The following is a 25,996-nucleotide window of genomic DNA, read 5'->3' on the forward strand; positions in this document are numbered from 1 at the left end:
GAGATATGCCCTGAATTCGTGAATAGAAGGACTAGAAATTATAGTCAACAAAAAGGAGTGGAGCGAATGTTCCAGTGTGCCTGGGTAAGGTCATACGGGAAGTGAAGGAGGAAGGAACAATGAGTTGTGGGAAATGGAAGGGAAATGAAACCATTAGATAAGCAGGCCAGCTAAGATTCCCTCCGGGGGGGGGGGGGGGATGTCATTATGATCTGTGAATCACCAAAGACTTTTAGGTTTGGCACTAAAACAGAAGCAGAGTCTGAGCTCACTTCAGCCAACATTTATTGTGCAGTTGCCATCGGTAGAGCACAGGGTTAGGTGTTGGAGGGCACAGGGGAGTAAGAAGTGGTCCTGCCCCGAAGGATCTCCATCTAGTCCGAGACGAGCTGTAAGTGGATTATTTCAATATGCTGCGTTCAGTGCTGGGCCAGATATGCGCCCAGGGCACTATGGAAGCACAGAGGTGTAGGACCCAATTTGACCTTGAGACGATGGGGGGAGCACAGGTGAGTGTTAGAGGCATAAGATTCATTCTAATCAGGAAGTCCGTGTGTGGTGAGGGGTGGTGAGGGAGCAGGAAACGTTCCTACAGGCGGAGGAGATAGTGTGAAGAGACGCCATGAGGATATACGTCACCACGTGGTGTTTCTTACCAAGTCTGAGCCGCTGGATCGTCAAGTCCAATGGGGATGGATGGGTAGTGGGAGATGCAGCTGGGACCAGGGCAGAGGCCGCATTTCCACCGTGGGAGCCGATCCTGCGGGTAATGAGAGCCTGTGAGGGGCCTGAGGGAGGCAGTAGCAGGGGGGACTTTAGAAAGATCATTCTGGAAGTAGAGGAAGGGAGTTGGGGAGGCTGATGCTCTTAGCATTAGGCGAGGGGTTCTGTGGACCTGGCCCGGGCCCGGCAGTGAGAATGGAGGGGAGTGATGGACACTGGAAGCATTTTTCATTTAAAATTCTGAGGGTGCTGGAATTGTTGGGACAGGGAGGAATACAAAGAGGAAGGAGTCAAGGGGGTCGGGGCGGGGGGAGCGGTGAGATTTCCAGCTTGGATGGCTGAGTTCACCGTGTTGCCTCTGAGTCCCCAGGGGTGTGACAGGCTGGACGGGGAGGAGCCTCTGTGGCATCTCTTCTCAAAGGAGCCCGGAAGTGAATTGATTTCCTTCCGCCCACTAGCAATTGATGGTCCGAGGTCTGGAAGCTCAGCTCTGGTTCTGGCTCCTTCCATCGCTGGGAGGGGAGCGGGGCTCACTGTTTCTACCTTCCTCATCTGCAGGTGATGATGGCGGAGCCTGGCCCCGGGCGGTCGGGAGAGCCGTTAGGGCCACTCTGGAGGTAGAGGTGAAGGACGCTGGAGGGCTGTGCTCCTAGTGGGTGGCATTGTTCCTGCCATGGCTCCCCATGCCTTTCTCTGCGCCGCTGTGTTCCAGGGTGTGGGGGAATCGTGGGGCTCTCACGATGAATGCTAACAGAGCAGACCCTCTGAACCAGGAGAGACGACTCAGCATTTCTGAGGGTTTGTTTATGGGTTTAACTTTAAGTCAACATTATTCCAACACCTTTTAGTTCACTTAACATTTACAGTGTATAGTAGGTGGCAGAGCCGGGAGCGACTTCCTTGCCAGCAGGATCCCTCCTTGCAGCTCCGGGAAAGCCACAGTGAGATTCCCACCGCCCCCCAACCCCCCCCCCCCCCCCCCGCAACTTTTTTTATAGTTGAAAATTTTAACAGCTTTAGATGTTTTCTGTTTAAAAAAATGAAAGGAATAAGGAAGCCAAACAGCGGAATCTCCAAGAGACACGGGTTGCAGTTCTCCATACGAGAAAGTCAGAAAGAAGCTAAGAGAAGGGTGTCTTCCCCCCCCCCCACCGACCCCCCAACTGTTTGCCATCAGCCACCATGGCTCAGAGCTCACACATGGGAAAAAACAGATAAATTAGAGACGAGTTCCTGAACGTGCCCTGTGACTAACACCCTTCCCTGCTGGTGACTATAAAATGCCGGTGCCGGCTTGAGCCCGCCTTGGTTCTTCCAGAAGAGCCAGAAGGTTTCACGGGAATGTTTTAATGTTGGAAAAACCAGTCAGGAGAAAAAAAAAAAAAAAGCCCGTAAGTTCTTCCCCCCGCCCTCTTCTTTTAATATCGTTTTCAGTAGCACAATGCATTTAAAGTAAGGCATAGTTTCCTCAGAGTAATATGGCCTCAGGACATGATTTAGATGGAAAATTTAAGTAAGATTAATGCAATTTATTATCCGACAGGATATCCCTACAAGCCACACTATTTGGCTGAATTTTAGATTCCCAATCTAATATTTCAGATGAGATTTCCAGATGGGTGTCTTATTCCTCTATTAGTTTAGTCAGGGTGATATAGAGTTTGTAAAACAGGAGAGGTTAAACTAGTTTTAACACTTGATTAATCATTGAAATTACTTCGTTACTGTTTGAATTCATTGACTTTTGTTTATTAAGTAACTCCCTAAAACCCAAAGCCAACACAAACTAGAGGCACATTTCCAGCTTTGCTAATTTATTTGATGACTCCTTCAAAGGAAATTTTTTTTAAGTAGTGAATTTATGGTTACATCGAAAGGCTGCTCCAAGCTTGGTCCTTGCCTTGAGAGAGAGAGTCTAGTGTGGGCTTATTAGACTGAGAGAAAGACACACACACACACACACACACACACACACACACACACACACTCCAAACCCATTCCCATATTCTAATTTCCTGGAACATTTCTGGACAGATAAATCTTTAAAAGAAATCGACTGAATAATCATCAGAGCTTTTGCTATTTCCATCAAGAAACAGACGGGTAGCACAGAAACTGTCCGAGGTGACAAACCACATATATATTCTGTCATTTTATAAACCGCTGGCAAGTCTATTAAAGGAGGTGAATTCTAGCACCCAGTGAGGCTGCCTGAATGGAGGGATGAGCTATGGGGAATGAGCCATAGACAATTAAGCCTGCTCCCAGCAGGACTCAGTTCTTAGCATGGAGTGAAGGGGAGGGGCTAATTCAGAGAGGGGACAAAACTCCAAACCAGAACTTCTTTTTGGGATATGAAAATTTCCTGAAGTCTGGGTTTGGCGAATTGATTACAATCTCTTTTCAGAGACGTATCAGGAGCACACTAGTGAGTTGCAGACATGAATTTGAATTCCAGAGTCTCCGACTAACCCAACTCATAAATGAATTCCTAAATGCTGACTGAGCCAGAAGACCCAGCTTTGGAAAACCACTTGGCAGGAATCATTAGTTTCAAAATGAGATGAACTGCTCTATTTAGCCCTCATTCAAAACTTTACAGAAATGCCAGATTTCCATAAACACAGGTTTCCTTGAATTTCCAGGGCTTTGATTAACTGGTAGATGAGGGTGTCTCACAAATACAGATTTGTATGCAATATTCAGCTTGGACGAGATGGGGGTTGGAAACCAACACAAAGTGTTCCCTCTCCTCGCTAAGATGTTAACTCTTCCCTTGTTGTTCAGAAAGTGCTTTTTGTTATGTGAAGTTTGGAGAATTAAAAATTAGTCTATGGTTTAAAAACATGCCTATAGATCATATTCTTGTCATTTATGTCATCGTTTCTTAAGCTTTTCATGACTGATTGACAGTCCACTGATTTACAGTGTGTCTTTAATGCCCCAAAGGAAGGAGAGAATTAAAAAATACACTTCTGTCTCTGCTGAAAAAGTCATAAAGTTGTGGCTTTCTACTAAGTAAAGAGATTTCTTGCAAAGAGATTTTTTGTGCGTGTGTTTTAATATGTTTTCATTTTTCCTTTTATGGCCGCTTCTCTCCATTGATACTGGCACATTCAGGCAGGGGACCCGAAATTGGTGCAACGTGGACCCACAGAGTTAAAGTTTTTGGTGTGGGCTTTTTATTTTGGCTTCAATAGTCAAGTCAATAAAAACAAAATCAACTTGGAGGGTAAATAGCCAATTTTCTGTATTCTGCCAAGCTGTTTCCTTCCAAGGGAGTGAGTTTGGAGCCCAGGACTGACTTAAGACACGGATTCCATTGCCTCTGTGGCCTTTTCCCATATTTCTTTCAATGCCTGTCGATTGTCCATAGGGTTTTAGACATCAGAGATGATGCAAGAAGAAAGTATTAGTTAAGCTAGTCAGGCTGCCTCAACTGGGTGGTATTTTTTATCTCCAAAGAGCAGGGTTATTAGGTCTAGATTTAGGCTTAACTTACAATAGAGTAAAAACACCACAGTTACCAACAACGCTGGCTTCAGTTTTAACCTGTTTCTGTGTAGTAGAAGCTCAGATGCCTGGCGACATGGGCTGAATCTTATAGGTGGTTCTCCGACAGTTTGGCTGCCAGTTACAGAGGAGTGATCTAGAAGTCGTCCTTAGTCAGGCCCTCCTCAGAGTGAGGTTGTGTTCTGGGCCACAGGAAAGCACAAGTATCCCTGAAGTCAGAATGACACGGATCTGGCCCAGGAGTGACAGAGGAGCGGTCTCTGTGGCATTTTTTTCAAGCGGGTCCGTTTCAAGACTTTAATTTGAGATTTGTCATGATAGCGATTCCACTCACTTGGTGTTTGACTAAGGCTTTGCCTAGAGTACCTGTTAAGCAGACCAGAGAGAGCACAATGGTGAGGTGCTACCTGGGTGTTGATACCTGTTATCTTCTACCTCCTGCCACTTACCCTCCTCTTCCTCATTGTACCATCACCACCATCACCATCATCACCATTATCATCATCATCACCATCACCATCATCACCATCATCATCATCACCATCAACATCACCACCATCATCATCACCACCATCATCATCACCATTATCATCATCATCATCATCACCATCATCACCTTCATCACCATCACCATCACCATCATCACCATCATCACCATCATTATCATCACCATCACCTTCATCACCATCACCATCATCACCATTATCATCATCATCACCATCACCATCACCATCATCACCATTATCATCATCACCATTATCATCATGATCATCATCATCACCATCATCACCTTCATCACCATCACCATCACCACCACCACCATTATCATCATCATCACCATCAACATCACCACCATCATCATCACCATCATTATCACCATCACCTTCATCACCATCACCATCATCACCATTATCATCATCATCACCATCACCATCACCACCATCATCACCATTATCATCATCATCATCATCATCATCATCATCATTATCATCACATTCATGTCTTGCCCTGAGGGACTAACTTAGTGGTTAACCAAGGCAAAACATGAGTTGACCGATTTCGCTAGTTTCTTCTTCTCTTTCAAGAGCCCAAACCAAGAAGTTATGAGTTCAGAAACAGTCCCTATGGGAGCCCACACAAACATCTATGTGTGAGGGGCTTGGCTACAGTAGGATAAGCAGGTGCAGAGCTAATTGGCGGGTATTCCTGGATCTGGCTCCCATAGGGGACTTTGGGGGTTTGTCCTTGGAGCCTCCTGCTATATAGCGCAAGGATCCTGAGAAGTCCCCTTCCTTAATTCGACAGAGTGAGATGCCCTAGAACTGAGGGTTTTGTGAAAAAACAGAAAAGGTATGAGGACACTGGGTGGAAAGGGGAAGAAGAATGAGAACGGTAAGAAGACAGCACAATTCACTCAACGGTGAGTCTGAATTTCTGTCTCCTACTACGGGCTAGATTCATTTGATTACAGGAACAATAGGCTTTATCAGCAGAGATCTTAGGTTGTGTCCTCTGTTACTGCAGAAGGGTGAATTGCTGTATGTCTGCGCTTTTTGTGACTTGGTAATTTTTCCATGGAGTCTAGGGTGCCTGTGATGTTCAATCCCCTTCCTTCTGTTGGAGTGCCTTGTCAGGAGCTACCTGCCAGCTACTGAGGATGGCGACCTGCCACCATCCCTGTTCCTGGGAACTTCCACAAAGGAACTGCGTTCCTGCTTTACAGGGAAAACTTACTGGTTCTCCCCTACCTTCATTCATTCACTGAAAATTCTTTTGTTACGGTTGCTGCAGGGCTTCTGTATTCTAGGCACTGCACTAGGCACCAGGAAGCCAATGGAATTTTTGAAAAAGTTACAGTGCTTTAAAAAAATTTTTTACCGTTCGTTTATTTTTGAGAGAGAAGCACAGAGTGTGAGTGGGGAAGGAGCAGGGGGAGAGGGAGTTACAGAATCCGAAGCGGGCTCCAGGCTCTGAGCTGCCTCGATGCGGGGTTTGAACCCATGAACTGCGAGATCACGACCCGAGCCAAAGTTGGGTGCTTAACCGACTGAGCCACCCAGGCGTCCCTCCAATGGAATTTTAATCTGCAGAGGAGCTGACACTAATCAAGTCACCCTAAACCTACAAATTGCCAGTGAGGCCAATTCTGTGAAGGTAAAGTTCTTGGCACAGCACATTGCCATGCATCTAGCCTGCTCAGGGAGGTCTAGGATGTGACGATAGAGTTGAGTGAGGAGTTTGGGCAGGAATTAACTAGGTGAAGGGGACAGCAATGAAGGTTCTGGCTAGAGAACGAGTTTGTGCAAAAGCCTGTGCTCTTTCAGCCAAAACCATACGGGGGTCTGTGGGTGGGGGTGCAGCGAGGGTGGAGCGATTCTCTTCAATCAAGTCTGATTTGAAATTTGTCACCTGGATCACGGACCCATTTCTGCCACCTGCGCTCCAAGTGTCATATGACTGCTTAGGGCCCTTTATCTTCTGGATACAATCCCTCAATATGCCCCATTCTAAAAGAAAATCAGTACAAGATGCGGGGTAGAGATACACCAGGAGCCAGCAAGCACATCTCTGTCTTTCTCCTTCCAAGTGAGGAGAAAACAAATCTCTTCCTTCCTTCTGAATCATTTCAAGCTTTAGAAACATGGAACATTCAGTTGAATTTGCTTGTGGAGGCACTGCCACTTTAACCAAAAGTGGCCTCTTTAAGAAGTGATAGCTTCCTCCACCACAAAACCTCCCGATGCCATCTTCTTTTTCTGTGACGTTTAGATTTGACCCATTTTATTGTTTAGTTCATTATAGCTTCAGTTCTTCTAAAGTTTGGACTCTCCACCCTAGAGCACATCTCAGGCAGCCTTCAGCAACATTTTTTCCCCTTCGATCCATTGCCTTTTCAGCCCCTTTGCCCCTGGAGGCTATTCTGAAAATGGCGCCCTACCTGGTGCATCTCCAATGAGATCTGGGCGCCCTCTGATCACACCGGTATTATGGAGAGCAGTTGTTTAGTCAGCTTTTTTTTTAAGGAGATTTTTTGTTGTTCTGGTTTTAAAAACGGCACTTACTAGCTTTAGAAAACTGAAAATACAGTAGTGGGAAACATAAATATTAAAGAAATCCATACATGGAGAAATGACCAGTACAAACATTTTTGTGTATTTTCCTCTAGTGTATGAATATATGTTGTATATTTATTAATATATTAACATATTAATCAATAAATAGTTAAATACTAAAAATAATAAATACTTTATTAATAAATAAACAATAATATATTAATAGACATAGTACATATTTTTATCCTGTATTTTATTTAACAGGTATAATAATCATTTCCCATTTAGTTACCTGTAAATATTATTTTAAGGGCCACTGATATTTTTGTGCTAATTCACCTAACACGCCCCTTTTTGTTTGTCATTTTGGGTGCAATAAGTATTTTTGTGTTTAAATACACAAAAGTTTTGATTGATTTCCTTAAGATTTAATCCAAGAAGAGGAATTATTTACCTGTTCTTCCATTCATCACTTATTACTTTCTGCTTCTTTTATTTTTTTAAGTTTATTTATTTATTTTGAGAGAGACAGAGATAGTGTGAGTGGGGAGGGGCAGAGAGAGAGGGAGAGAGAGAATCCCAAGCAGGCTCCACACTGTCAGCACAGAGCCCGATCCAAGGGTAGAACTCACGAAACTGTGGGATCATGACTTGAGCTAAAACCAAGAGTTGGACGTTTAACCTACTGAGTCACCCAGGCACCCCTATTGCTCTCATATTTTATAATAATGTTCTTGGCTCTGCGATTTAAAAACATTAAAAAATATATAGATATATAATTGCTGTCTTCAAGGAGATTCCGTCTTGGGCTAGGTTAAAGGACGGGAACATTTTAAAGTTCTTGATACGGATTTTCAAGTTGCTTTCCAGAAATTTGGATCAATTCACCTTTCTCCTATAGGGAAGAGTTTGTTGCAAGTATCCTTTCCTTTGGAGAACTTGCTGTCCCTCACACCTTGTGATTCACCTGGGGTTGCTATTATACAATGTCACCTTCATCACCAAGTGCCATCAGGTAGGGTACTTCCTCCCTGGCTTCTCCAAATAGAAATGACAACAACACAGCAGTTCCTTAAATAGTTAAACTCTCATTACCCAAAAGTTCCACTCCTAGGCATTTATCTATGAGAAGTAAAAACGTATCTACACAGACTTGTGCATGAATGTTCACAGTACTTTTATCTGGAATAGCCAAAAACTGGGAACAACTGAAATGTCTATTAACAGGTGAATGGGTACATTTATTGGTATAGCCATATAAGAGAATACTACGTGGCAACAAAAAGGAACTAACTCTTCATATTTACAACTATGATAAATCTCAAAATAATTTATACTGTGTTGAATAAAGCCAGTCACAGAGGAGTGCATGCTGTATGATTCCATTTATATAAAGCTCTAGAAAATGCCAACCACTCTGTCTGGACAGAAAGCAGACTGATGGGTCTGATGGGTATGGGGACCCTAGGGAAGAAGGGATGAATTCCAAAGCACTTTGGCGTGATGGAGATGTTCATTATCTCAGTTACGGTGATAGTTTCATGGGTGTATTCGTATGTCAAACTCATCAAATTATACACTCCAATAAATGCAGTTTATTAGACACCAATTATACTTGAATAAAGATTCAAAAATGAATAATATTATTAATGCCTAATAGCGGTGCCTGGCTGGCTCAGTCAGTAGAGCATGCTGACTCTTGATCTCAAGGTCGTGAGTTCAAGCCCCATGTTGGGCATAGAGCTTACTTTAAAAAAATTAAATTGAATTTTAAAAATATATTAATGCCTAATAATTATATGGAGCCTACAATGAGCTGGAGCAGCAGTTGTCAATCTTTTTCATCTCAGGACTTTTTTGTGTTATTGGGAATCCCCAAAGAGCTTTCGCTTATGTGAGTTCTATCTAGCAGTACTCACTATATTGGAAATTAAAACTGAAAATTCTAAAAAATAGTTAACAATATGAAAATATAATAAACCCATTTCTGTGAAGGTGGATAACAGTTTCACCATGCAGAGTTGTGGTAAGGATTAATATTCAGCAGAGTGCCAAGGACATGGGAAAACTCAATAGATGGTAGCTATCAGTACATAATTCCATAGGATAAATCATTAAAAAATGTATTCTATTTTACTGCCCAGTATAATCAAAAGTGATGCTAGTGACAATGACAGCTGCCTGTCTCTGTGCGGCTAAAGTAAAGACCTAATGTAGAACAAAAATCCTATTACACGCAGAAACTTATAAATAACCTTAAATATGGACGAAGCATCAGAAACCACCTCCTTCCAAATTTAATACGCGTTCTTAGGTGTATAAGAACATAGCATACGATTTTTTTCAAAGACATTATAAGAATTGGAAATTAACTGATTATTCAACAGTAATATAGGAAAAAAAATGACCAATAAGGCAGGAAAAAAAGTCAACATGAAAACTAAACTCAAGTCAGCAAATCCAAATAAGTTCTGAATACTTCTAAATGAGAACAGAAACAAAAATCCTATGAGGAAGAGAATCCTAAATTTAAAAACAGTGGGAAAAGTTGCAAAGAAAGTAATTAGAATTCACACAAAGATCATATTTTTATTTAAATATAAGTAAAAATTCCCCCCCCCCAAAAGGAAAATTTTCTAGGTTAAAGCTCATAATATAAACAAACAACTATGGGGAAAAGTATTTCCACAGCCACGTCACCATAAGTATGAAATAAACTTGTGTAAATATTTTTAAAACTAGGGACTTCGTAGATAAATGAAACAAAATATGAATACATATTCACAAATGGAAAAAAATGCTCAACCTCACTCTTAAGCACAAATGTGTGTGTACAAATGTCAGACAAAGGTAATACCAGAGTATTATTCTAGGTCCTTTGAATTTCCAGATGAATTTCAGAATCAGCTTATCAATTTGCATATAATGGCCTGCTGGGATTTTGATTGTGACTATGTTGTATCTACATGTGAAGTTAGGAAGAATTTGCATCTTAAAATTATTTTGTTAGTATCTGCCAGTGAATATTCTCTTATTATCTTACAGGTTCTATAGTGATGCCCCCTGTCTGATTTCTAATCTTGGTTTGTATTTTCTCACTTTTCCCCTAGATGCTTATCAAATTTATCTGCTCAAAGAACATACTTCTAGTTTAGTAAATTTTTATACTATTTTTCCATTTTCTGTTTCACTGATTTCTGCCTTGTTATTATTATTCTTTATTTATTTTAAATGTTTACTTACTTTGAGAGAGAGAGAGAGAGAGAGAGAGCATGCAAGTGAGCAGGGGTGGGGCAGAGAGAGAGAGAGAGAGAGAGAGAGAGAGAGAGATTGAGAGAGAAACCAAGCAACCTCCACACTGTCAGCACAGTGCCCAATGCGGCACCTGATACGGGGCATAGACTCACAAACCATGAGATCATAACCTGAGCTGAGATCAAGAGTCAGACATTTTACCAACTGAGCCATCCAGGTGTCGCTATTATTATGATTTATTATTATTATTAATTATTATTATTACTAATTTGTATTTGCTGTTCATTTCCTCGTCCCAGAAGGTAGACATTAAGATAGCTGATTTGAGACTTTTCTTCTTTTCTAAAATAAGCATTTAACACTCAGACAAATTTGGATAGATCTTGTTTTCATTTTTATTCCACCGAAAATACTTCCTCATTTTCTGTTGATTCCTCCTTTGACCCACGCATTTAAAAGTGCGTTGTTTAGTTTCTGAATATGGGGAGAGTTTTGCAAAGACCTTTTTGTTATTCTTATTTAATTTAATTTTGTTGTGGTCAGAGAACACACCTTGTCTGATTTGAATATTTTTAAATTTATTGGGACTTGTCTTATAGCTTAAAGTATGGCTAATCTTGACAAATATTCTGGGTGCAGTTGGAAAGTGTATTTTGCTGTTGTTGGGTAGAGTGTTCTATAAATGTCAATTTGGAAAGTTGTTTGATAATGTTTGCCTTCCAAATCTTTGCTAGTGTGTGTGTGTGTGTGTGTGTGCATGTGTGTGTGTGTTCTTGTCTCATCATTTATTGAAAGAGGTGTTGAAATATCACACTATATTTGTGGAGTTATCTATTTTTCCTTTCACTTGTCTGAGTTTTTGCTTCATATATTATGAATATCTTACTAACTTCATAAACATTTAGGATTGCTATGTACTCCTGATAAATGAACTGCTTTCTTATTATGAAACAACATTCTTTTTTTTTTGTAATATTACTTACCAGCAATCTAATTTATCTAATATTAAGGTAGTCACTTCTGTTCTCTTAGATTAATGCTAAAATAATATGTCTTTTTCTATCCTTTTACTTCCAAATTATTTGTCTTTGTATTTAAATTTTCTTTCTTGTAGTTAGCAATTAAATTTATTTCTTTTAAGTTTTGTCTTTGTTTTCCAATCTGATAACCTCTGCTTTTCCTTGTTATGTTTAGCTCATTTACATTTAATGTAATTATTGATATGATTGCTGTTTATTTTCTGTTTGTTCCATCTGCTTCTTCACCCCTGTCCTCTTATTTTTGATGAATTGCATATTTTTATGATTTCATTTTATCTTTTTTATTGGTCTATTACATCTCTTTTTAAATATTTTTAATGATTGCTTTATAACTTATCATGTCTATCTTTCACTTGTTACAGGTAATATTATACCATTTTACATCAAGTATAGGAACTTTACAAGACTATGGTTCCATTTCTCCCTTTCCTACCTTAATATTATTATTATCCTATATTTTACTTCTACATATTCTGTAAACCCAGCACTATATTTAAAAATGATTTTGGGGAGCACCTGGGTGGCTCAGTCAGTTAAGCGCCTGACTTTGGCTCAGGTCATGATCTTGTGGTTCAAGATCTTGGGGTTCAAGCCCCGCGTCAGGCTCTGTGCTGACAACTCAGAGCCTGGGGCCTGCTTCGGATTCTGTGTCTCCCTCTCTCTCTGCCTCTCCCCCATTTGCACTCTGTGTCTCTCTCTGTCTCTCAAAAATAAGTAAACATTAAAAAAAAATGAATTGTGCTTTAAATAACCAATTTTTAAAAAGAAGTTTAAAAAGTAATAAAAATCGTTTATATGTAAACATATATTTTGCATTTCTGTCACTTTTCATTCCTTTACAGACAACAAATGTCTACCTGCCATCCTATCTCTTCCTGAGGGAATTTCTGTCACATTTCCTGTAATACAGTATGCAGGTGATGCTTTCTTATAGATTTTGTACGTCTGAGAAAATCGTTTGTGTTCATTTTTGAAAGGTATTTTGTCTGAGTATATAGTTTTAGGTTGATAGAGACCCCTGTTCCCGACTCCACCTCCCAGGACTTTAAAGCTGCTGTGTTTGGTCTCCGTTGTTTCTGACAGGAAGCTTGTAATTATTATCCTTTTTCCTCTGTATGAAATATGCTTTTTTTCTGTTTTTAAAAAACATTTATTGGGGCGCCTGGGTGGCGCAGTCGGTTGAGTGTCCGACTTCAGCCAGGTCACGATCTCGCGGTCCGGGAGTTCGAGCCCCGCGTCAGGCTCTGGGCTGATGGCTCGGAGCCTGGAGCCTGTTTCCGATTCTGTGTCTCCCTCTCTCTCTGCCCCTCCCCTGTTCATGCTCTGTCTCTCTCTGTCCCAAAAATAAATAAACGTTGGAAAAAAAAATTAAAAAAAACAAAAAAACACATTTATTTATTTATTTTGAGGGAGAGCGAGAGAGAGGGAGGAGCAGTGGGAGAAAGAGAGAATCCCAAGCAGGCGCCTTACTATGAGCACGGAGCCTGATGTGGGGCTCGATCTCACGAACTTGGAGATCATGACCTGAGCCCAAATCAAGAGTCGGACATCTAACTGACTGAGCCTCCAGGTGCCCCCTCTAAGGCTTTCAAAAGGATTTTCTCTTTATCACTCATTGTAAATAATTTGATTACAGCATGTGCTCGTGTAATTGTCTTCATTTTTCTTCTGCTTAGGATTTTCTGAATTCCTTGGGTCTGTGTGTTAATAGTTTCATCATATTTAGACAGTTTTAGTCATTATGTCTTCAGGTAATTTTTCTTTATTCCTTTCTTTTTCTCTTTCTCCTGGGACTCTGATTATACATGTAATAGGTCACTTCATGTTGTCCTACGGTTCTGTGATCATTTGGTCACTTTCTTCCTCAATGTACAATGTGTGGGTAACACTGTCCAGTATATTTTTCATCTTGGACATTGTATTTTTCTTTTGAGAAGTTTGATTTGGACCTTTGAAAATATCTTCTATAACTGTCCTTCCACAACTGTATTCCACAATCTTCATAAATATCTTCCGTAAGTATCCTTATGATGTTCCTGCTTTTCTCCACCATCTTAAACACTTGGGGTTTATTTATAATAGCTATTTTTATCTAGTGATTCTATTATCTGTGTCCTTCCTTTCTGGATCTGTTTCTATTGATTGAATTTATTCCTCATTCTGGATTCATTTCCTGTTTCTTCACATGCTTGGTAATTTTTCTAATGGGATGTCAGACGTGAGTCCTACAGTGTTGGGTCCTAGAGTTCTTCTCTTTCTCTTTTTCTTTTGTATCCCTCTAAATATTTTTTTAGTTTCATAGTGGGATGTACTTAAGTTATTTGGAAATAGTTTGTGGCTTTGTCAGACGGATCCAGAGCAGACTTCAGTCTATGGCTAAGTTGGACCCACTTCTGAGTCAATAAATACTCTTGAGGATCTAGTCCAATGCCTCATATGTTATGAGGTCTGCATTTGATTGCTAAGGCTGCCGTAATAAAATAGCACAGACTGAATGGGTTAAACAGCAACTATTTACTGTCTCACAGTTCTAGAGGCAGAGAGTCCAAGTTCAAGATGTCAGCAGGATTGGTTTTCTCTGAGATCTCTCTCCCTTTGGCTTGCAGATGGCCACCTCCTTGCTGTGTCCTCACACGGTCTTTCTTCCATGTATATGCATCCCTGATGTCTTGTTTTGTGTCCCAGTGTCTTCTTCTTATAAGGACAGCAGTCATATTGGATTAGGGCCCACCCTACAGGCTTTAGTTTAACTTAGTCAAATTCAGTCAAATGCACATTCTGAGATACTGGGATTATTAGGGCTTCAGCCTATGAATTTTTTTTAATATGAAATTTATTGTCAAATTAGTTTCTATACAACACCCAGTGCTCATCCCAACAGGTGCCCTCCTCACTGCCCATCACCCACTCTCCCCTCCCTCCCACCCCCCATCAACCCTCAGTTTGTTCTCAGTTTTTAAGAGTTTCTTATGGTTTGGCTCTCCCCTCCCCCCTCTCTTTTTTTTTTTTCCTTCCCCTCCCATGGTCTTCTGTTAAGTTTCTCAGGATCCACATAAGAGTGAAAACATATGGTATCTGTCTTTCTCTGAATGACTTATTTCACTTAGCATCACAGTCTCCAGTTCCACCCATGTTGCTACAAAGGGCCATATTTTATTCTTTCTCATTGCCAAGTAGTATTCCATTGTATATATAAACCACAATTTCTTTATCCATTCATCAGTTTATGGACATTTAGTCTCTTTCCATAATTTGGCAATTGTTGAAAGTGCTACTATAAACATTGGGGTACGAGTGCCCCTATGCATCAGCACTCCTGTATCCCTTGGGTAAATTCCTAGCAGTGCTATTGCTGGGTCATAGGGTGGATCTATTTTTAATTTTTTGAGGAACCTCCACATTGTTTTCAAGAGTGGCTGCACTTTTTTAAAATTTTTCATAATGTTTATTCATTTTTGAGAGAGAGAGAGAGAGAGAGCGAGCAAGCCAGGAGGGGCAGAGAGAGGGAGACACAGAATCTGAAGCAGGCTCCAGGCTCTGAGCTGTCAGCACGTGGGGCTTGAACCCACAAACTGCAAGATCATGACCTGAGTCAAAGTTGGATGCTTAACCAACCGAGCCACCCAGGCACCCCTTCAGCCTATGAATTTTAGGTGAACACAATATATCCCATAGCAAACTCTTTTTACTCTGGTTAGTGGGACCACTATCTAGTCTTGTGTGAGCTCGAGATTGTTCTGCCTGCTTTTTTTTTTTTTTTTACCTTCCCCCCCCCCAACCTTGCCTTCTAGTTTCTTCACAAAGTTCTGCTGATGAGTGTTCAGTAAAAGATTCAAGGGGAATCTAAAGCACTCAGGGCTCCCATTCTCTAGGCAATCTTTTCTGTTTCTTTGGTGTTCTTCTCTGTGAGTTCTAGCCACTTTGGACTCCTCTAACTGTGACTTCTGTCTTCTCAACTCAGGGAGCCCACCAGCCTCTGTTTGACTTTTCCCTTCCTGCAATGCACCCTGGGAACTCTTTAGAGGCCATAAGTGGGAGCACCTGTAGCTCTCACCTTGCTCGCTTCCCGTTTCCAGGGATCACGATCCTGTCCTGCTTGCTGTCTGAAAATGATTTCTTCATGCATCTTTCCACTTATTTCACTGCTTAATTTGGAAAGATTAATCTAGTCTGTTCGCCTCTTACGCCAGAAGTGGAAGTCAGCAAAACTACTTTCATTATTACACTGTTAGTATGCCTACACATAGTGTTACATCTGCTTATAATTTGTTTCTTCCCTTATTTATTTGTGAATCCTTACTGAGATCCTGCTCTGTCCTAGACTACATCAGTCACTGCAAACAGTTAATAAGACACCTTACCTGCTCTGAAGAAATTGTCGGTATAGTGACAAGGCAAATTTATATACAGATAATTACAAAACTAAGCTCTGGCAGAATTTTTGACGGTCACCAATTCTTTAAAAAAAATTTTTTTTAACATTTATTCATTTTTGAGAGACAAAGAGAGACAGACTGCGAGTGGGGGAGGGGCAGAGAGAGAGAGAGGGAGACACAGAATCTGAAGCAGGCTCTGAGCTGTCAGCACAGAGCCCGACCCCGAGGCTTGAACCCACAAACTGCAAGATCGTGGCCTAAGCCAAAGTCAGATGCTTAACGGACTAAGCCACCCAGGCGCCCCGACGGTCACCAATTCTTACCTTGGCATTTATGCCTCTTTGCAACGTGACTGCCACCCCTCCCCACACCCTTAAATCTGGACTGGACCTCTGAAGGGGAATTATCGTGTGAGTTTTGCAGCCTGAGCCTTTAAGAGACTTGCAGCTTCCACTTTTGCCCTCTTGCGATGCTATCTGAGGTCTCCACGCAAGGACCGCAGAGTAGCCCTGTGGAGGACTGAGGTCACACAGAAAAGAACCAAGACCTCCAGTCACCAGCCCTTAGCAACTGCTAGTTTGCCAGCAGACCCTGCAGCTGAGGCAGTGCTGGGGCTGAGCTTAGAGATGAGCCGAAGGACGGCCCCACCAACCCATGGCATCATGAAAAACAACCAGTCATTTCTCTGAAGCTGCTAAATTTTGGAGTGGTTTCTTACACAGGAAAGTTAACTGAAATGAAAATGATGCTGTGTCTTCCCAGGAAAACTTCTACCCTAGCCCCACTCTCAGGACGAGTTGCCGTCTGTGAGGTTGGACGGATTTGCCTTCCAGAACATTCACTTGATGCTCAGTGCGCACTTCTTTTGACTGCCATGCACCGTCTAATTTTCTGTTGTGCATCTTTGATTAAATCAGAAGCGTTTTAAGGGCAAGGCCTCTTTCTGAATTGCATTCCAATTGCTTTGACAAGGGTGGTAGTTCAAAAAATATTTGATGATATTGATAAAAAAATTTTAAAAAAATTTTCAAGGGTGTCTGGGTGGCTCAATCGGTTAAGCCTCTGACTTCGGCTCAGGTCATGATCTCACAGTTCATGGGTTCAAGCCCTGCATGCGGCTCTGGGCTGACAGCTCAGAGCCTGGAGCCTGCTTCAGTTTCTGTGTCTCCCTCTCTCTCTGCCCCTCCCCTGTTCATGCTTTGTCTCCCTCTCTCTCTCACTCTCTCTCTCTCTCAAAAATAAATCAACATTCAAAAAATTTAAAACATTTCAATAAACTTGTGAAGTATCCTCAGTCCCTTGGTTGAACAGACCCTGTAAATACTGATGAGGATTCTAGGGGGTGTTAGGCACTGTGCTTCCGGAAACATTATTATTGCTGTTGTTATCGGTATAATTACTATTATTTAAATGCTCACAATAACCCTATGAGTAGTGTCTTCACTTCACAGTTATAGTCTCTGAGTCTCAGAGAAGTGACATCCTTGTTTAAACATATACAATTGATAAGGGGCAGAGCTGAGATGGGAGCCCAGGTATCCTGATGCCAAGGACAGAGTTTTTTACAGTAGCTACTGAGAAACAGGCAGGTACAACGAGTGACAGGTCACCTTAAGAGCTGTGTTTGGGGGAGACCAGTTGGAACGAAAGCACAGTAAGATCTCTTCCTTCCGGGGTCTTGGCACGAAACCTGTGATAGGAAACATGAATTAGAATAGGGCCGTGGAGGGTGTGCGATCACACTGCATTCAAGCAACAGGCTCTCCCCAGTTACTTGCAACCCACCTTCCCCAGGAGAAGTAGGGTTGGGCTGACATTATCCTTATTTCTGACCATTGGGCTCTTTTTTTTTTTTTTAATGAACCCCATGGCCTGGTTTTCAGGTAGTAGCCATTCAGGGCCATCCAGTGGAATGCTTTCCAACTAACTCAGCAAGATCATTGGCGTAAACAGGACAACTGGGTGGAGAAATTTCTATTTGGCACAGCTTTTGGGTCTTCTTAATGCAACTGAACTAGGAATATGAAGCTTCTGAGACCTTCTGGGAAAAAGCAGTTCGGATGAGCCCCATGACCTTATGGCCACGAGGGGAACACGACATTAAAATGACAGAAAAATATACGAGCTTCTTTTCCTTATGGTTTTCACTTTAGATCCAGGATCCAGGATCCAGGATCCTTTATGACACATGTGAAAATAAGTCTAAGAGAAAAGTGGGAAAAAAACAGTGACTAGAGAGTGGTCGCTGTTTTCAAAAGCACAAAGAATTTTGTTAAGTAGATAGATGCTCAAAAGCCTATTCATTTGGTTAATGATGATGATGATGATGATGATGATAATGTTAATTATAACTGATGTATATTAAAGGCTAATTTTGTGTCAGGTTCTATGTGAAACCCTGGGTGTAATCGTAGTGAATTAACAAACAACCAGGTAAGTGCATGTTCATGGATTCTGCAACCTAGTGGAAGGAGACAGACTTTAAGCAAATAATAATTGCACAAGTAAATATATAATTACAAATAATGGTAAGAGCTATGCAGGAAGAACTGGGTGTTATGATAAAAAAATAAGGAACATATAAATTAGATTGGGGGGGGGTCAAGAAAGGCATAAGATTTGACTAAAGACTTGGACCCCAGAACAATTAGATCAGATGGGAGCAGCCTGAATTTGTGCCGGGCATGAGAGAAGAAGACGACATTGAGGGCTGGGAGATGAAATTCTGCTGTGACTCTCAAATGCATTGGTTAAGGAGCTTCCAGCTCTGGAAATAATTGCGAAAAGTACAAAGACCATTTGGGCATGTGAAGTGAAGCAGCCAGAAATGATGACTTCCCTGTGTCCCCTCCAGAGCTGGGATTCCAGAGCCCTGATTAACCCCTATCTAGGACAGATGGAATTAGGGGCAAGTAACAAACCACTGGCTAGGAGGGGGCTGTCACGATCATCCCCAAGGCGGCCTTACCAGAGTCCACGCTGCGACTCAAATGGTGGTCTTCAAAATTTCTGCGAAATAAGCCTACATTCCCAAACATTTGAAAATCTGTCCTCCGGGAGCCATTTTATGAACCACCAAAGAGGACGGGGCAGGTCGTGCTGACCAGCCCCAGAGACCACAAATAGGGCTGGGTCTGTGGTGAGTCACTGAACTCCAGGGCTCTCTGTCCCCCTTGGAGGAAAAAGGATGGCCATTGCAAACGGCTCTCCGAGAACCTAATCATTAACCGTTCCGCAAAAAGTGTCGCTCTGTTCTGGCGGAGTTCTGTGCTCTTTGGCATTGGAGTGGGAGATCAGCGGGGGGCAGGCTGGTGGCAGTCTGGAGTGACTCTCACTGGGAACTGGCCGAGCATATAATTATATCATGAGTCAAGCTCTCTCCAGGGATGTAAGACGACCAGAGGAAAATGAAATAACATTATATCCCACATGAATAGAGGCACTGGTGGAGAAAGCTGACTCCTGAGAAAGAGTACTCAGGCTAAGAAGTTTCCCAGCACTTAAATGCCTCAGGAGTGTCCTTGAACCCTCCTGCTCTTAAAAAAGAAGGGATTATATGGGCACAGTTTATGCCTTTGCCTTAAGCCTGGAGGAGCAAGTGACCGGACAACAGTCCACATCGGTAGATAGCCTCGATAATAGACAAAAAAACCATCTAGCTGGAAAACTTCGTGTATCGTTCGGCTCCGACCAAGCACTGTTTATTCAGGAAGAGATGAGACTGACAAATGTCGTGGTGGGAATTAAAAAATACTTTTTCCTCCCTACACCACTTCCAAAGGTATATTTTTATGGATCCAGGAATAGCAGGCTGTTTGTCTTGCTCACGCTGGTTCTCCCCCTTGTTTCTTTTTGGTCAACGTCCAAAGAATTAGCCTCTTTGCACAGCGGCCACCTCGTGGCTGAAGCCAACTTAGAATGAATGGCACTCGCTTTCCTCCATGGCCTCCCCCGGCTTCCCAGATGATATAATTAGCCAGGGGAGTTTTGATCAGTTCACCAAAGGAAAACAATTATAGGGCAGTCCCGACGTGGGTTGTGTGGTTAGGAATATCAAAATAAGAATGACACCCTTTGCAGATGACTTCCAAAAAGGGTTATTTTAGACACTGCAGAAGCAAGGAAATGCTCTGAGTGGGAGAGAATACAGCGATTATGATATTCACCTGCCTTCGGTCATTAGCAACGTTCCTGAAGGGAATGGCAGGAACGTGGACGGGGTGGGAGAATTTGGGAGGTAAGTGAAAACCTCCAGGAGAGATTGAAGGGCAAGGTGGAGGCTGTCAGTCGGTCTGGGGGAAATCGATCAAGGTAAGCATTTAGAGCTCAGTTTCTATTTGCTCAATGTTTCATGTTCAGTTTGAACATTAAAGTTATTTACTTGAGGGTGATGTGCAGAAGTCGAAGGCGGAGAAGTGTTTGAACGAGACTGTAATTTCCACATCACATTTACCCCTGGGAGGTGGCTGTCCTTACAGGGAACTCTTCTTCTCAGTTAGAAGTGGGTAATAGAATGAAGGGGAACACACCCTCACATCCTCATCCTCAGAAATAAAGATGGAGGCTATTTGGCATTAATATTGTTTCTATGTTAATATCCCTGAAATGATGCTACCAGATCAGTCAGTCAACATCCACTGGCTGCCTACTGGGTATTTATGTAAGGAGGAACTAAGGGCACTGTAGGAATCCACAAAGAAGGGTCTGGTAAAACAAAAAACAAAAAAACAAAAGAGCAGCCTATGTCTAATAGAGTGGTCAATGTACAGTGTTCTGTTTCTTATTTAAAAAACTTTTAAAAATATTGATCTTAATTTTGAGAGAGAGAGACAGAGACAGAGCATGAACTGGGAGAGGCAGAAGGGGAGGGAGACAGAGAACCGAAGCAGGTTCCAGGTTCTGAGCTATCAGCACAGAACCCAACGTGGGGCTTGAACCCACGAACTGTGAGATCATGACCTGAGCCAAAGTCGGATAACCGACTGAGCCACCCAGGTGCCCCCAGTACTTTGTTTCTTTCTTTTTTTTTTTTTTTTAATTTTTTTTAAATGTTTTTTTTTTTTTTTAATTTATTTTTGAGACAGAGAGAGACAGAGCATGAGCGGGGAAGGGGCAGAGAGAGAGGGAGACACAGAATCTGAAGCAGGCTCCAGGCTCTGAGCTGTCAGCCCAGAGCCCGACGCGGGGCTCGAACTCACAGACTGTGAGATCGTGACCTGAGCTGAAGTCGGACGCTTAACCAACTGAGCCAGCCAGGCACCCCCCCAGTACTTTGTTTCTTAATGAGGGAACTCTGTGTGCGTATGAGCAGCTCCCCTGCTTCCTTCCCCACTCCTGGTCCAACCTACACCACAGATCTCTTCAGTGATGTTAGGAATGTTTAGAATGTGTAGCTAGCTGGTCAGAATGGATCTCCAGTGGGGTCCCTCTTTCCTGGACTATAATGATTTTAATTTAATTCCAACCATTAGAGATTCTGTTCTTTGGATATTGCAGGAGTTTCTTAGTTTTTCAAAGTCATCTGCTCCCATCATTCTTCTAAGACGGTTTTTTTCTCTTGCATTTTACATTTCTAAAATTGAGATGCACCTTGAAATCAATTGATATGTACATTTCACCTGGAAGTGTTTTCATCCCCCTTGCACAGTTATGGAACTGATCAAATTGATTTAATACTGAGGAAGTAAGGGAAAAGGTCAGTAGGTCTCTGAGGTAAAGGACTTCTTTTCTTTTTCTTTTTTGTTTTTGAGTAGGCTGTATGCCCAACATGGACATGCCCAACATGGGGCTTGAATTCACAACCCCAAGATCAAGACCTCAACTGAGATCAAGAGCCAGATGCTTAACTGATTGAGCCCCTCAGGTGCTCCTAGGGTAAAGGACTTCTGAGGTAAATGTATATTATGGACAAAATTGTGTCCCTCCCCACCCCCCCCAAGTCACTTCATATATTGAGGCCTTAAGCTCAAGTACCTCAGAATGTGACTATGTTTGGAGATAGGGTCTTTAAAGAGATAAAATGAGATCATTAGGGTGGGCCCTTATTTAGGATGACTGGTATCCTGATAAGAGGAGAAGATTAAGACACACAGATGGAAGACCATGTGAAGACACAAAGAGAAGAAGAGCATCTATAAGCCAAGAAGAGTGGCCTTCAGAGAAGACCAGTCCTGTTCACTCCTTGATCTAGGACTTCTGGCTTCCAGAACTGTGAAGAAATAGATTTCTGTTGTTTAAGCCCTGTAGTCTGTGGTACTCTGTTATGGCAGCCCTCGCCAACTACTCTAATGTGTTATGAGTTAAGGCTAGAGCTTGATAGGCAGCAGGGCCAGTGGGAAGAGAGCCATGGAGCCAGAAGACAGAGGGAGAAGTTTCAAAATTCTTTATCTAAATGTCAAAGAATGGCCATTTCCCAGGTGCCGGATCTCACTGCGAAGACGAACACCAGCTCTTTCTCTAACTTCATAAAATGGCAGAGGAGCATCCTTAGTTTTGTCATTTTGCTTTTTCATCAAATATCGGTCCTCTCCAGAGGCCTCCTCCATCCCCAGAGCTTCATTCTGACTGGTCAGCTTTTCCTTCCTCTTTTACCTGAGTGTGGCTGTTTCTGGATAAAGCCAAAATAGCAGGTCAGTTCTGTCAAGTCACTTGGGGAAGTAGAACACTCAGATTGGTTGGTAATGCACAGGTACAATGCAGACACTGTCTTGAAAAGAGCCTTTTCTTTTTCCATCCCCCTTTCCAAGCTTTTTTTCCCTGTATATTATCTTTTAAAATTGTCAGACCATTATTTATAGGATCTCTGCAAAATAGCTTTAGATGCTCTTGGTAGAGGAGATGTGGTAGGGAATCAAATTAGATTGGGTCGCAAGGGAAAGTGTCTGTAAGAAATATGAATGGGACCCAGGGGAAATGAAAATTGAAGAGAAACCAGACTTGAGCTGAAAATTCTTTATTTTGCCAAGTTGGACTCGGATTATGTCATCATATGCAATTTCAAGGAATGGGCAAACTAATTTGGATAAAAGAAAAAGTGATCTGACTCGTTTCTCAAAGCATGAATTGAACCAGAGAAAGAGGGAGAATTTCCCTGGCTGCAAAATAAAAGCGTCGGATATCTTTGTCCTGTGTTGTCCATTCTCGCGAAACGCATTGCTTTCCATTCTAAATGAGATGCAAAATGCTGGAATTACATAAAGGTGATCATTTTCAGTGTGTGGATAACTTCTTCACACCTTGGTGTGCAATATTATCACATTGCGTTCAACTACAAGTGAAAATTTTCCTCCTTATGAATAGCTGCAGGATGTAGACCACATGCTTATCCCTCCTCTTCTCACTTACAATTGTATTTGAAATTTCTTCTGTATTTCTTAAAGAGTAGAGCACATCCTTGGTAGATGTATCAGTCTGCTGTTGCTGTGTAACAAATCAACCCACAACTTAGTGTCTTAAAACAAGACAAAAAATTATTTAGCTCGTGATTCTGTGGATCAGCGATTTAGGATGGGGCTATTTTGGTAGCAGTATTTATCTGTGCCAGGCTTGGCTGATCTCAGCTGGGGTTTATTCAAGCTTCTGCAATCACTTGTTAGACTAGCTGAGCGCTGCCTGATTGTTAGTCTGGGTGCCTCAGCAATCCTTTGGGCTGTCCCTTCACGGGCAGGATGGCTTAGTCTTGTCATCCTGGCAGCTGGGTTTTAAGAGCAGAAATGCAGGGCTCAATCTCATGACTGTGAGATCATGACTTGAGCCGAAATCAAGAGTCAGATGCATAACTGACTGAGCCACCCAGGTGTCCCCAAATAAATGTTATTTAAACCACCCAGTCTATGGTATTTTGTTATGGCCACTCCAGAAGATTAACAGAAATCTACAGAAGAAAAAACTTGGATTTTTAAACTAGAAATTATAAATTTGAGAACATTAAAATTTGGGGGGGTGATAAAGTCGATCAATTAATCAGTCAACCAACCAACCAATCAATAACACTGAAGCCTCCTGTATTGTGAAGCCACAATATTATATGTTGATTATCTCTCAACAAAGCTGGGGAAAAAGTAACTACTAACATATATTAAGCATGTGACCATTTATCTGGCACTTTACTCATATTATAATCTTCCATCTTCTGCACAAGCCTGAGATGATGATTATTCTTACCGTGTTGCAGATGAGAGAATGTAGGTCTAGAAGAGTTCATTATTTGTCATGAATAACACAGCCAATAAATGGTAGAGGGGGCACTCAGCCTGTGGGCAGTCTCCAGGGCCACTCAATGATCTCCACTCACTGGGTCTGTCACTCCCCAGAACGGCTTCGAACACCCTCCAGGGAGGCGACAGCAGGGTCTGCACAGAAAATGGCATTTCTACTCGAGTGCTTCCTGTTCTTTCTCCTTCTTTCTGGTTCAGAACTCCTTCTTTCTCCTCTCTATTCCAGCTTCAGTAGGTGCCCCGATAAATTCCGTTCTTGCCTCTGGGCCTGGTGCCTGTTGCAAAAGAGTTTAACAGTGCGAAGTTGCTTTGGCGAGGTAAGAAGTTAAATGTTCTTTTTACCAGGGGCACAGTTAACTCTTGTCCACTAATCCAGCAGAAGATGAAAAATGAGGCAATGGTGAAGAGCCTCTTCCCCACATCCAGGAGTTGTCCGTCAAATATGGAAGGCATTTCAGAGGGAGGAGAGCAATGAGACCAGGTTTTGACCCAGGATGTATATAGGAAGCCAAGTAATATATCTGAGAGTAGATGGTAATTTGTTGACAAGGGGTGTCTAGGTTTAAGGGCAGAGGGATAGGTTTTAAGGCTCTTAAATATCTACGTATGGGATAATCAGTTGCCTGAGACATTTTAACTACCTCTTTGATATTCCTCTATGAATCTAAAACAATATGAATTCTTTGCTCTCTTGAGTAAAGGGTATATAATTAGAGGAAAATTAGATTATTAAAGCAAACACCCAAACACTTGACACTATGTGGAAAAGACCCAACTACTATGCAAATGGTCAGGGTCTTTGTCTCCTTGGGTACAGACCGATTCGAGGAGAGTGGGGACTAAGGGATGTGGGAAAACTAAAAGGGCACATCATTGTTTACTCTTCAGGGGAAAGAGTCCAGAGCAATTACCAAAGCCGCCAGGGCAATTAGAGACCCTGAGGGAACCCTTGTAATGTTTTCTGGCTTCAGTAGAAAGTGACTGGAAAAAATGAGTCCACATGGCTAATGCAGGAAATCTCAGATCACTTTGCCTTTGGGCACCTCGCACCCGTTTACCAAACAATAGTGTCTCAGACTCTGCATGTGGCAGCAAGCATATGTCATCATTTTCTCCATGATCTAGCGTGGCTTGGAAACTGTATTATGTCTGTAATTTAGGAGGAGCATCCTTGGGATGGAACACCAGATTGGAAGGGGCAGGGGGATAAACAGTGAACTTGACATTTGCCATTGTAAATCCTGAGTTGTTAGGGACTGCCTGCCAAAGTGGTGGTAATGGGGAGCGTGGCTCCGTGAGCTCATTAGAGCCCGAGGCTAATGAATTCGGTGGCACTAGCCACAGTCCTGTTACATCCATTTTCCTTTTCCTGGGGAAACATCGCTTTCAAGGTCCAAGGCAGCCATCTTGTGGGTATGTATCCGTGTCAGTCGGCAGGAGTGTGAATCGTGACTAATTCAACCTGCGGTTACTGCTGTTCTGTTAGTTCAGTGGGAGTGGCTGAAGGATGGTTTGACCAATTCACCACATATTCTGAGGACGACTGAAAGCAGAGAAGACCAAGCCATTGCTTGATGATTTCAGTGGCTGTGGATGATCAGGATAAGCCAAGTTGAGACTTTCTTCCTCACTAGCCTCTCATTCTCATGAATAACTTAGGTAATGACCCCCTTGGACTTACTTTTTTGTTTTTTCTGAGTACAGCTTTAGATTGAGTCTAAAGGTCTTAAGTCAACTAGAGTCAGGTAATTAATTTATCAGCAGAGTTTAATTCCAACAGACTAGTCATTTCAGTACCCCCTAGTCTAAAACCCATTCAT

The sequence above is a fragment of the Prionailurus bengalensis genome, chromosome E4, assembly GCF_016509475.1.
Source record: "Prionailurus bengalensis isolate Pbe53 chromosome E4, Fcat_Pben_1.1_paternal_pri, whole genome shotgun sequence".
NCBI classification, from domain to species: Eukaryota; Metazoa; Chordata; class Mammalia; order Carnivora; family Felidae; genus Prionailurus; species Prionailurus bengalensis.